The following is a 13,561-nucleotide window of genomic DNA, read 5'->3' as shown; positions in this document are numbered from 1 at the left end:
AACAACCAGTTGTTTTCGCAGCCTCTTATCCCTTTTACCTATGGGGCTTATGGTTACGAGACTGCACCCTAAGTGGGGTTTTCTTCGGGCCGAGTGCAGTATAAGCCAAGACTTGTCAAGAATGGCAAGGACGCTTCAAACGCCCCTGACACTCTTGACTCAACCGTGTACCTCGGCGCCTTGATCAGATTCTGCACTCCTTGGGAGAGTCCTTATTACCTTAGTCGCCTAACCTAAGTCATATGCTTAGGCTGAGAATCCAAGGTGCCTCTCCCGGATGGGCTTTATTGACCCCAAATCTCCATGACTCAGGTTCTAGGGCCGGTGTAACCTTTTCCCTGAGTCATGCTACAGGTACCCCCTTCTATGACGTACTTTAGGTCTTACATTTGCCTCTTGCGAAATTTCATTCGCGAACTAGGGTGTACGCCATAAAGGTTCGCCCCATTCTAATCTTAGATTTTTATGGATCTTAGATTGTCTCTTGCGAAATTTTCGCGTTTCTTTGTTCTTTTATTCTTTTATTCATTCTTTCATTTCTGTCATCTCTTTTATTCATTCTTTCATTCTCATAATATCATATCATTTGAATTAAAATAAATATTCAAGAGAAATTCTAATACATGGTAAGTTTGAAATCTTTGTAGTTGTGAAATCTTTGTAATTCTGCGATTCTATCGCGTTTTGTAAATCAAATCAAAAATCTTTTTATTCTCTGCAAAAGAAATATTCTAGAGAAATATATAAATTGAATTTTCTCAGTTTTCTGTAATTTTTAAATCTCTCAATCTTAGTAATCTTTATAATTTTTGAGATCTTGAAATCTTAGTAATCTTTATAATTTTTGAGATCTTGAAATCTTTGTAATCGTGCGATTGAATCACTTTTTATAAATCAAATCAAAAATCTTTTTATTCTTTCTTAGTATAAAGTAAAATTTTCAAGGAAGGGGTACTTATCTTTCATGTGAGTCGTTGTTTTTGTCAAAGAAGTGAATAAATGCCTTGAAATGTATGAATTTCGCGCAGCAAAAAGAAGTGTGAGAAGTGAGACTTGAACCTTTGATCTGCTTCTTGTGTTTTCTCGCACCATACCAATTGTGCTAAGCCTCTTTTGCGAAATAATCAAAGTTCTTGCGAAGTAATCAAATTCCAACTGTGTAAGAGGCAATTCTGTATAAATTTCGCATAATAAAAATAAACACGCGAGAAGCAAGAATTGATCCCGCAACCTGCTGCTTGTATTCATGCCTCCTGACCAACTGAGCTAACCCTCTCTTGCGAAATAATCAAAGACTGTGCGAAGTAATCAAATATCAACTCCGCGAAATGAATATTTGCGAAACAAAAATTATTTGGTCGCAGGGAGAATCGAACCCATGTCCTCTAGTTTGCATACTCCTTCTCTGACCATCTCCGCTACTTGTTTCTTGCAAAAGAAACGCACAATGCTGTACTTTATTCCATTTCTTCGCCTTTAGGATTTCAAAAATGTGCGAAAAATTAAGCTTGATGAGGGATTCGAACTCGAGTCTTACAACTCACTCTAGCGAAGCTTGACCAACTGTGCTACCTCTTGTTGCGAACTAATGAAACAATATTGCGAAAGTATTCATTTTTTCGCTATTTGTAAAAAGAAGAAAACTATACTCGCAGGGAAGTTGGAACTTGCGACCACGAACGTACATATTGTTCTCTTGACCAACTGTTCAAGAATCTCTTTGCGAAATAAACGCACAATGTTTTTCTCTTATTCTTTTATTCTCCCGTGCAAATGAGAAGAAAATGAAAAATATGTGTCTCTGCGAAGTTCGAACCCGTGACCTATCGCTTACTCGCTCCAGCTCAAACCATCTGTGCGAATTTTTGTTTGTGATAGAAATTGCAGCATCTGCCTCTTATCTATTCTTCGTCATTCCTTAATTTCTTTCACATTTGCCTTCTTCTTCTGATCATGAAAATCTTCCACTGAAACTTCCGTTTTCTCCTTAAATTTCACCACAACAACTAATTTTTTCTCTCACTCTTTTCATGTCTTTGAATTGTTGATGATGTTTACTCCCTGAAAGTGTGATTTCTTCCATAAAATTTCCATTTTGAACCTGAATTTTGTAGATCTAGAAAAATATGAACAGTAGCTAATCTTCATGAAAATTTCTTGAATCAACAAGTTACAGGAAGGATAAATCCTTTACTCGTTCCCTGTTTCTAGCGCCATTATGTAGTTGCAGGAAATCCTACAACACACCCCTTGTATTATCATGACTATGATTTCTAGATCTAAACTTATTTGATATGAAAATAAAGATAAATATAATGAAAATAGAAAATAAGACACAAGATTTACGTGGTTCGATCAATTTGATCTACATCCACGGGGTTAGGTTTTACTATGATTATTTGTAATTACATCTTGATTACATGGAGACTCCATTAATGAGTATTTGGAGCTCTAGGTTGGTAGAGGAAGAAGAACGAAACAATAATAATACAAATTCTAAACTTGTCGTCTCTCTCGCTGACTTTCCCTTTGTATAAGTGTTTACATAGTGGATGACAGCTCATATGTAGTGGAGTACAGCTCATATTATCTCGCACCCAAACTACATTCTCGCAAGCTTCGCTACCTTCTCGCAAACTCTCTCTATAACTTCGCAGGCTCTATCTATAATATCGCAAACTCTTACCGTTGTGCGATATTTGGATCCTACACATTTGCAGACTACATTCCTGGGGGCATGTATAAGTAATAATTCTTCGCGACCTGGTATTGAAGACGTGTTTCAATTAAAACAAAGGATTGGCGAAAGTTTGAAACACCTAACTAAAATATGGAGGACTATGTGTAGCGAAATGGTTTACCGTGTAGATGAGAGATATCTTATCTTATCATTTATCAATGCTATGTTTGCAACCAACCTATTGTATATCCAAATTTTCAGAGTCAAGAATACAATCACAATGACTGAATTGCGAGAACTTTAGGAAGAATATATTGCTCTAGAGGAAAGGCAAAATGAAATGGAATCATATCCGGTTGCGAACACCAGTTCACAAACAGCAAATGCAAGCTTATTACCCAAACTAATAAACATAGTGGTGAGCACTTCGCAAGTACAACAAGAAAAGGTGACGGGCAACAATCAACAAAAACTGGTGGCTATGGGAACCCGAGATCAAGAGGGGTATGAAAGAGAAAGAAATTTCTACAATCGTGGTGGAAATAACAAAATTCAAAGACTCGATCAGCCGCAAGAAACTTATGGAGGTCAAAGACAAAACTATAATAGAGGACAAGGAGGTCACAAGGTGGTATGGGAAGAAATCAAGATGCCACCTCTAAATGCAAGTGTGGAGAAAATATGAGAAGCTATAATTTTGATGGAGAATATACCAACATCATGGAACATGGGAACGAAACCACCTCCAAATCACAGAAGTCATGAATTTTGTTCTTATCATCATTTTCATGGACATACTACAAATGATTGCAGAAATGTAAAAAGAATTATTCTGAGAATGATAGATCAAGGAAAACTAAACCACTTTTTGGTAGGGAACCCACAATCTCAACCATTGCCACTACCACCAGAGCATCACAAAGTAAACACGATGAAAAAGAAGGATACATTCTTCATAGAAGTTGGTGCAAAAGCAAAGAATCTATTCTTTCACTCTATCGTACATTCATACAAGACAATTGAAGATTTTCATGACAATGTTTTGAGTAGAGTGTTCGCAAGAGATAATGATGGAAGAGAAATTATGAATATTGCGAAAATCTCGCCACTAGAGGAATGGCAGAAACAAATTATTTCTTTTACCGCAGAAGAAATCCCCGAAGGTGAAGAGGTACATGATAATCCATTGGTAGTAAAATTAGAAATTAATCCAAAATCGAAAGAAGATGAGGATGATGAAGCCGAAGATTCATGGGCAATTAATAGGATTCTAATCGATACTGGAAGCTCCATGAACATCTTATTTTATCATACTTATAAAACTATGGGAGGAAGAGATGATGATCTTATACCATCAACATATAAGATATATGGTTTTAATGGTACTTCCAACAAGCCTAAAGGGGAGGTTACTATGCGAATTCCATTGAAGGGAATATCTTCTGAAATCCTATTATGTGTCGTTGATGTAGAATCACCCTACAATGCACTAATTGGTCTACCTTGGCTACATGGGATTCTAGGTGTAGCTTCAACTTTCCACAAGTGCATCAAATTCCCTCACCCCAGCGGTGTAGGAATCATAAAGGGAGATTGGGTTGAAGGAAAGAGGTGTTACGAAACTGAGGTAGAATCCTACGAAGGAAGAACAAACAAGAAGGAAAATTGGCGACACAAAATCAAAGAGACACAAAGAAGTGAGAGGTTGATGATGGATACAATCGAAAGAAAAGAAGAAGAGATGTTGTGAAACTAATGCTAGCTCAGAGTAAAAAATGGTGAGCATACCACTACCAAGGAAGAAGTAGCAGAAAATAACAAAGAAGCAGAGGATAGCAAAGGTAATGTATGAATGATTGATTTATTGCGACACTCTCGCAATACATAAAATTCTCAAAAATACATTTTATTAAATAACAAAATTGAGATTGCGAAATGCAAATACAATATGATGATGTGCAAGAACCTTGCAGAGATAATGAATTCTACAAAAGACAATCAGAGAACAATGACAAAATAGAAAGGGGTGAACCTTTATGGCGTACACCCTAGTTCGCGAATACAATTTCGCAAGAGGCAAATGTAAGACCTAAAGTACGTCATATAAGGGGGTACATGTTGCATGGCTCAAGGAAAGGCTACACCGCCACCGGAACCTGAGTCATGCATATTTGGGGTCATTAAAGCCCATCCGGGAGAGGAACCTTGGATTCTCAGCATCCCAACCTAAATCATATGATTATCCGGGAGAGGCACCTTGGATTCTCAGCATAAGCATATGACTTAGGTTGGGCGACTAAGGTAATAAGGACTCTCCCAAGGAGTGCATAATCTGATCAAGGCGCCGAGGTACACGGTTGAGTCAAGAGTGCCAGGGGCGTCTGGAGCGTACCTTTCCATTCTTGACAAGTCTTGGCTTATACTGCACTATGCCCTAAGAAAACCCCACTTAGGATGCAGTCTCGTAACCATAAACCCTATAGGTAAAAGGGATAAGAGGCTGCGAAAACAACTGGTTGTTGTTAAGACTGGATGGGAGGAGATAACCTTGTATGGTAGAAGTACGCCTCCTTGAAGGGGCAACCAGGGGGGAGATAAGGGCGGCACCCTCCATTAGGGAGCTGATAAGTGTCTTAAGACGCAAATGTCATGAGGCTTTTCATATTTGTGCAACAATCCTGAAGAGGCAATAATACTAAAGAAAAAGATAAGACGAGATCAATGGGTTTCGCATGAAAGTGCGAAGACGTCCTGCGATTTCGTCGTAAGACGGCAATGTAATGGGGCTTTATTTTCGCAAGAATATTTAGGCCTGTTATATTGTCGCAACATTCCTGAAGAGGCCATAATACAAAAGAAAAAAGTTAAGGCAAGATCAATGGGTTTTTGCATGAAAGTGCAAGGACGTCCTGCGGTTTTGTCGCAATGACAAGAGGTGGCATAATAAGACCTTTAACTAGGAAGGCAAAATAAGAACACATAGGGATGATATTTTGAAAAGAATCAAAATTCACTTTGCATATGATTGCGAAATTATACATAAACAACTGCGAAGTTGAGGCACAAAATAAGAAAAATCTGCATAATCTCTCATTTGGATACAAATAACAGACACAAGTATGGGAATGAATGAAATTAGAAAATGTTATTTGTCTCCACATGATAGATTTACGCAAAAATTAAAAAATTAATGATTATATTGATTAACCATATTGCAAGGAATAATTGTTTTAATGAATGCAGGTCAAAATGAAAGAAACTCATATATTAAGGAATATGGAGAACCAAAAGAATTCGCAAATATACAGAAGGAGGAATAAATGTACAAGTATTACAGAAGATTAAAGAAAGAAACAAATACTACTTCTTAGTTGATCCTTCATCATCTTCATCAGACTTGTTCCCTTCTTCGTCTGCATCAGAACTTTTATCTCCATCAGAACCTTCATCACCATCAGATTCTTCATCATCAGCTTCGCTATCAGAAATAGTCAGACTAGGAATGTTCTTTGGGATCTCCTCCAAGAGACAAGGATAATCAGAATGAGGAATACTATGGTCATCAAAAACCATTTGAATAGTTTGATTGCGAAAATGCATAGCATCGTTCTTAAAGTTCGCAACAGTGATCTTGATTTGATTCTTTAATCTAGAATACTTATCGTTGCGAGAAGAAAGATTCTTTGCGAGTTCCTCTTTTTCAGCTTCAAGTTCCTCAATTCTTTCGCGATATCTACTTTCAGAATATGTGAGCAAAAGGAAATCAATTAATAACTTGATGAAAATTCATAAGAAACAAAAGATTAGTGAAGAAGAACAGTTATTAACCTTCTTTGTCAGAAATCATATCTCTAATCAAGGCTATATGCTCAACTTGGAGACTAACATTTACACCTAAATCTTTTCTGGCATCGTCTAAGATTTTCTCAGCCCAAGCGAATTCATCCTCATTATTTATAAGGAGACGAGAACGAATTTGGTTTTCTCTTTCGCAGAGCTCGGTATTCTTGCGGTTAGCTTCATCTCGTTCAAGTTGAACTTCAAGAAGAGTTTCTTGGAATTTCGCCAAAGCCTTAGCACCTTGATCAGAGATGTGATCCTTATCATCTATGAGACCGCTAATTTTGGTTCTTAGCTCATTGATTTTCTCTTTAGAATTAAGAAAGAGACGCTTAAATCGGTTGGCTAAGCCTAAACTAGATCTATGGTCAATCTCTAAGAGGCGAAATTTGGATCTCAGTTCATTCAGAGAAAGAGATGAAATTTTATCATTTGAGAAACTATTTAAAGAATGGTAGCTTCATCAGAAAGACCATAAATGTCTGCAAAAAGGATCAATTAAATAAGATAAAAACAACAGGATGAATGAATGAAGGGAAAGGAGAAAAGTAACATACCATAGAGTTGATTATTAGCTTGCTGAAGACTAGAGATTGTGTTCTTGTAAGAAGAAGAATCAATTTCTAGTTGTTTGTTCTTATCGCGAAGACATTTGACTTCAGCTTCCAGTTCCTCATTTTTTGTACGAAATTGAAGATTCTTCTTTTCAAGAATTTCGCGTCTCCTCTCCAGATCTGAGGCAACAACGAAAGAAGCTTTTCCAGCCTGCGAGAAAATGTAAAGAGTATTAAAATAGAAAGATATTTTGAGTTACAATAATGAAGAAGTAAAAGGACGAAAGCATACCAGACTATTAAGAGAATGCAGGAAATTGGGAGTCACCGATCTAGAAACTCCACGAAGAGAATTATCACCATCCAATAAAGGAACATCACAAATCGTAGCGAGAGCTTTGCAGGTATTAGCGAATTGATTATCTCCCATTCCTTTCCAAGAATCAGAAAAGAGGCCAGAGAGCTTAGCCATAGAAGATTCAGATGGAGAATCTTCATTTGCAGCAAGGTCATCATTATCCTCATCATCCTCATCACTCTCGGAGTTTTCATGAGAAGGAATATTTGAAGGAGAGGAAGAACGGATTTTTCTCTTCTTTGAATGAGGAGCAGTTGGTTTTTCCCTGCGAAGAACACCTTTGCCTTTATCACCAATCTTCGCAACATTGGCAGGCTCTTCTATTTCAGTAATAATCTTCACACACAGATAGAAATAAGAAATAGAGGCAACAATATACTGTTTAAAGTCATAAGAGAATATTTCTTACACTACACCATTTTTTCCGATTCGAAACGGTTTTTGAGCGTTACGAATCGGGGTTGTAACGGTTCCTGACCGTTACGAAAAGGGGTGCTACAATTTTTTCGCAACGGCCCACTAGCCTTTACGAATTTTTTTCGTAACGGCCCTTGTAACAGCTTAGAGCCGTTACTACGTGGCACCTTCGTAACATGCTCAAGCCGTTACGAATTTATTTAGTAACAGAACGTTGTAACACGTTAAAGCCGTTACGAATTTTTTTGTAACTGTAAAAATAGTACTGCCGGTCAACCTTGACCTGGTCAAAATCAGTCAGCAATGACCAATTTTGACCGGATCAAGGTTGACCGGCAGCTCATTCTCGACCGGGATACGCCGGAATTCCAAATAAATACACATTTCATTCTACCAATCATCCATATCTAACAATAGTTTCAATCAATTCATACTCTACTCAATCAAGTCATATCTACACATTCATATAAAAAACACAAATTTTTCTAAGTACCAATATTTTTTTATTAAGTATCAAATTCTGAGGGAATACATAGATAGAAATTTACTAAGTTCCAAAGTTCAGTTCATAGAAACTTAAAAAACTTTCTAAGTTCACAACTTATATCTAAGTTTTCCCATGTCACATGCTAACAGGAACAGAAACACGACTCACATAAAAGCCATCTCATGCCGCAGACTGCTGCATCTGAAGTAGGATTCACAAAGCTGATGGAATCCAACGCGACAACAGCTATGCATCTTCAATCCAATGGCCATTGCTCTTACAAGATCGCTCTACCAAGAAAGAAGCAGTTACGTAGTACTTCACCTGCAGACACAAAACACTGTTAACAACGGTTTAAGATGTCAAGAGAAAAGCTTTAAACTACAGAACTGGTAAAAGGTTTAATGCATACATCAGGTCCACGAGAGATATAATCACCAGCGTAGCTGGTGTACATTTCACTGACATCATTGCTGCCATAAGATCCTGGCACCATATCATTCATGTAAATAGGAATCATACACACAATTGGTAAACACTCAGACCACCCAGAAAAGACTCGAACTCGAAACAACACCAAAAATAAATAATTAAACTCCCTACCTCCACTATAACCTAGACTCTGACGACTGCCATAAATCCCATGCGAGTCCTGAGCAGAGAGGGAACTTCTGCTGCTAGCACCATACCCCAGGTGAGATCTCCCAAGCCTAAATCATAACGGGGTATTATAAATAGGTGCTTAAAAGAAACCAATTACAGCTACTAGCAGTAAGATGGAACTCACAAACCTGTCATTGTAAGCTTCCCCGTAATGAGAAGCACTGCCACCTTCCCCATAATCTAGCTGATCCCTTTGGCGCGGACCAGCATCAACATAACGTTGAGGTACATCCCCCTAAGGTAACATACATACAAAAAATAATCATACTACTAAAAAAACAAATAAGTACAACTATTGCAATAACTGTACTCAAGACTAAAACCCCTGAAACTAATCTAACAAGGACCAAGGTTATTAGATGTGCGTACTTGGTCTCCTTGTGTAGGACCAAAGTTTGATAACCATTTCACCACGGAAGATGGTACATTTATATCCATGGCTTCTGTTGGATCTGTTTCGCATACACGAGGTAGACACAACGCAGCACAGTTCACAATCACATCAGGCTGGCAATACATCAATTAAACTTATTATAAGATTTTGAAATCAGTACATGATTGCCCACATCAAAAATTAAAATAATTACGAGTTTGCAAACCTTTTCAAATGTAGTGGAGATTGAATCAAGACCTTGTCCAGTTTGTAAAAACCCAGGACTATATGTAAAACTTATGCAGGACTAGGTGCAGTTCCAGATTTGTCTGTGTCCATCGGCTCGCCTGCAGCGAATTCACCCTCCCCTGCACTCGCATTGACGTCAGCACCATCGTTTTGGGGTTCGGTTGTGCTTTGTGGTGGAGGTAATGGTGATTCTGCTGGAGTAGGTGGCTTTGGCGCTGCTGGCTTGGGTTTCGTCATCACTGGCCTGCAAAACCTGTTCCAACAAAACAAACAAAATATATTCATCACTCAGGAGAAAGTGGATGAGGCAATCAATCACGAAGCCAAACTTGCTTGCAAGAGTTTCAAACAAAGACCCATCCAATAAAATGGCGGACCTCAGCGAATCACGAGACTCGTCAAGTGCAGTATCAATCGCAGATTACCAAACTACAAGAGTTTTAAACAATTTCACATCTTCAGAACAATAAATCTTTGAAATGGAGAAAAGATAATCATAAAACAGAGAGGAAAATAAAATCTTATCCACCTCTACATTCTGCTTTTTTTCCTTGTATACGTTCAGTCCACATATTACGAATAATGGCACGCCGTCCTTCAACAACTGCGTTTTCCAGAGGAAGAGTACAGTAGTCAATGACCTGTCACAATTAACATAGAAATTTATCCATAAGAACGGTGTATGGCATGATTCTAGAAATGAAATCCAACTCAACACAGTAATTACAGAACAATCAAATCAAAATAATAGAAAAGAAAACACAAACCTCCAATTTACGAAGTTCTGGTAACCAAAACGTACTTAAACCATCAAGAGTGGCTGGTCTATCACATGCATAAGTTAATACAACAACATCTTCTAACTTTAATTCTTGACCAAGTGTAAATTGATACCTATCAAGGGCCTCTACATTCCTATTAACTTCATCAGACAACAACACTAGGTTAGCATATTTAGGCAGAGAGTCTTCATGTTGCTGCTTCTCTCTCAACCATGCTTCTGCTTCCACACACTCCTTAATGACCTGCCACATTAAGTCGAGTTCTTTCCTAAGTGAGTTGCATACAAATATACAAACAGAAACTCATTTTCTTTTTCTATAAATGAAGGTAGGCTCATATTTGGCTAATACTAATAAGTGGAAGTGCAATAATTAGGCATCGATAATGGGCAGAAATTGAAATAAAAATAACCTCCATAGCATTCAACAAAGCATTGAACAAAGTAGGAAGTGCTCTATTTGTAACAAACGCATCCCCTTCCACCGACAGATTCTCAAATCGCACTTCAATTTTAGGAATATCATTTCCAACCCTGGTATAACAAAACCGAAACCAATCAGTACCTTAAACAAACCTTATTTACAAGTGAAACTCCCTCAAACTGATTAACAAACTGAAACCCTTAAAACTGATTAACAAACTGAAACCCTTAAATCTGATTAACAAACTGAAACCCTAAATTCGAAATAACCCAAACCCTAAAACATATGACGAAAGACTTACACAGATAAAATACAAATGATGAAATCGAAACCCTAAACTCGATTAACAGATGATGAAATTCAAATCTAACAGACAAAAAGAAGAAACATATACCTAAAGCTGAGATTCAAGATCAGTTCTTGAAAGCTCCAACCCGATGAACCCTAAAATGAAATGGAAACAAAAAATGGTATCAGATGAAACTCAAAAATCTGATTAAATAGATGATAAAACCCTAAAATCGAAAAATTGATGATGACTTATGCAGATCGAAACTAAAATCGAAACCTAAACTCGTTAATCTTACACAGTTCTTCAAAGATCAGAAGATTAGCGAGTGTGGAGACGAGAGGAGAGAAGAAGAAAGAACAGGAGCAGATGAGAGAAAAGAAAAAACTGAAAAATGAAATCTCGATTTGGCTAAGTGCTGAGATATCCTCAAAAGCACGCATGTGAATCGCATACGCATGGGAGGAAATATCCTCTGGTATAACTCATCGTGGGTGGAAACATAATGCCACACATGTGAATGGCAAACGCACATTCTGAAGGTGTTACCACCCAAGTGTGACCAAGCGTGTGACTGGCACGCGTATTAAAAAATTCGTAACGGCTTAGCCCTGTTACAAATTTTTAAGAAATTAGTAACGACTTTCACCTATTACGAATTTTTCGTAACGGCCATTTGTAACGGGAAATTCGTAACGGCTCATAAGCCGTTACGAATTGTTGTTACTAATACGGGAATTTGGTGTAGTGTTACCCCATCTGTGTATGAGCGAAGAGATAACAAGGTACTAGCCTTCCCAGTCTTGTGATAGCTATCTTTCAGTTTCTGGATCTGTAGAATGTCGCAAGAATCAGCGAACAAAAGAATAAAAAAAAATAAAGAAATATAAAGTGGGTGAAACTGGAAGAGACATACCTCTTTCTCCTTCTCGGGCCAAGAGAATACCCAAGGTTGATAAGAAGCGAGATTCTCAGGAAGAACATTTGACCCAGCAATGTAAGGTCCTTTCAGCATCAAGGGAAAAACACACCATTTATCATCTTTGGATTGGCGAGGAGTTGTGTTCTTACCAGAATTGCAATCAATGTCTTGCATGAGTATTTTAGCTTCATCAATATTATCGTTCCTTTTCAAGCGAATACCCCAGCGAGTATTCTCTTTCTTCATGGAGATCAATTCATAATTTTCAAAGAAACTCGCTACTATGTATTTTTCAGCAATTATCTCCAAGTCTGCGAATTTAGGATCCCTAAGTTCTTTGGAGTAAATAGATCCTTTACCAGCACCACGGTTAGAGAATTCTAGCATCAGACGGATGAAATCCCCACTCAATTGGAAGAAAGCTCGCGAAAATCCCGAGTGAGCGAGAATTTCATAGAACAGAGGAATATCTGGGTCATAAAGAGGAATTTTAAGAGGGAAGAATTACAGTAGCAGAACTTACGGAAGAACAATAGAGTTGAAGAGATGAGAGAATAAAAAGAGAAGAGAAAGTAAAAAGAAAATGGAAAGAAGAGTAAGAAGAATATATAAAGAAGATTTTTTTTACTCGAAGAAATAAACACCATTAATGCGAAAAGACGTGAGCGGTTGAAAAGCAGCGGTTACGGAAGACGTGTCAAGAAATAGATGGAAGAAAGAATACGTATGATAAATGCAGAATATGAAGAGATGAACAGCTGTGGCATTTCTCACATCATTCTCTACTTCGCAGAGAAGATATGAGAAGAGGCAAGATGTAGGATCAGAATCTCGCAGCAATAATTCCTCAGCGAAATTATTAAAAACAAAACACAGTAGTGTCGCAGAATAACTTCAGAAATGAAATAATAAACGACGTCAGCTAAATCATGAGAAAAATGTGATGGTCCTGCGAAAATTAGAGAGTTTGCGAGATTAACATTTGTAAGGATGCGAGAATGGCGCAAGTCATATCTGAAAATAAAGGAAAGATTAGCTGTCATCCACTACGTAATTTTCTATAAATAGATGCTCAGTTGTAAAGGAAAAGGGAGAGAGATCTTTTCTGAGTGAGAAACAAGTAAATAGGAGAGAGAAAATCTAGAGCAGTGGTTATTCTTGATTCCTTTATCTTTTCTTGTAAGATTGTTCAAACATTGATCAATAAAATTAAGATTGTTAATCTAAAATGAGTTGAATGTTAATGAAATCTTGTGAGGGGTGTAGTGTAGGATTTCCTGCAACTACAGCCAATATTGTATGCATTCGATGCATGTGAAGCACCACAATTAAGCAGCTCAAACTAATCGATGTGTATGAAGCATCATTGTTTTAGACCCTGATTGCATAAATCGCGGATTGGCGTCTTAAAGGAGGCAGCATGATCGACTACCTTTGGGTGATCGTTGAGGACCCTATGGTCAAGTCATCGCTTGGTCGATCGCCTCATGTGGAAGAAGGATGGCCGGTCTTCACCATGTTGCT

The sequence above is a fragment of the Papaver somniferum genome, unplaced genomic scaffold (genome assembly GCF_003573695.1).
Source record: "Papaver somniferum cultivar HN1 unplaced genomic scaffold, ASM357369v1 unplaced-scaffold_0, whole genome shotgun sequence".
NCBI lineage: Eukaryota > Viridiplantae > Streptophyta > Magnoliopsida > Ranunculales > Papaveraceae > Papaver > Papaver somniferum.
Note: the sequence above shows the minus strand (reverse complement) of the source record.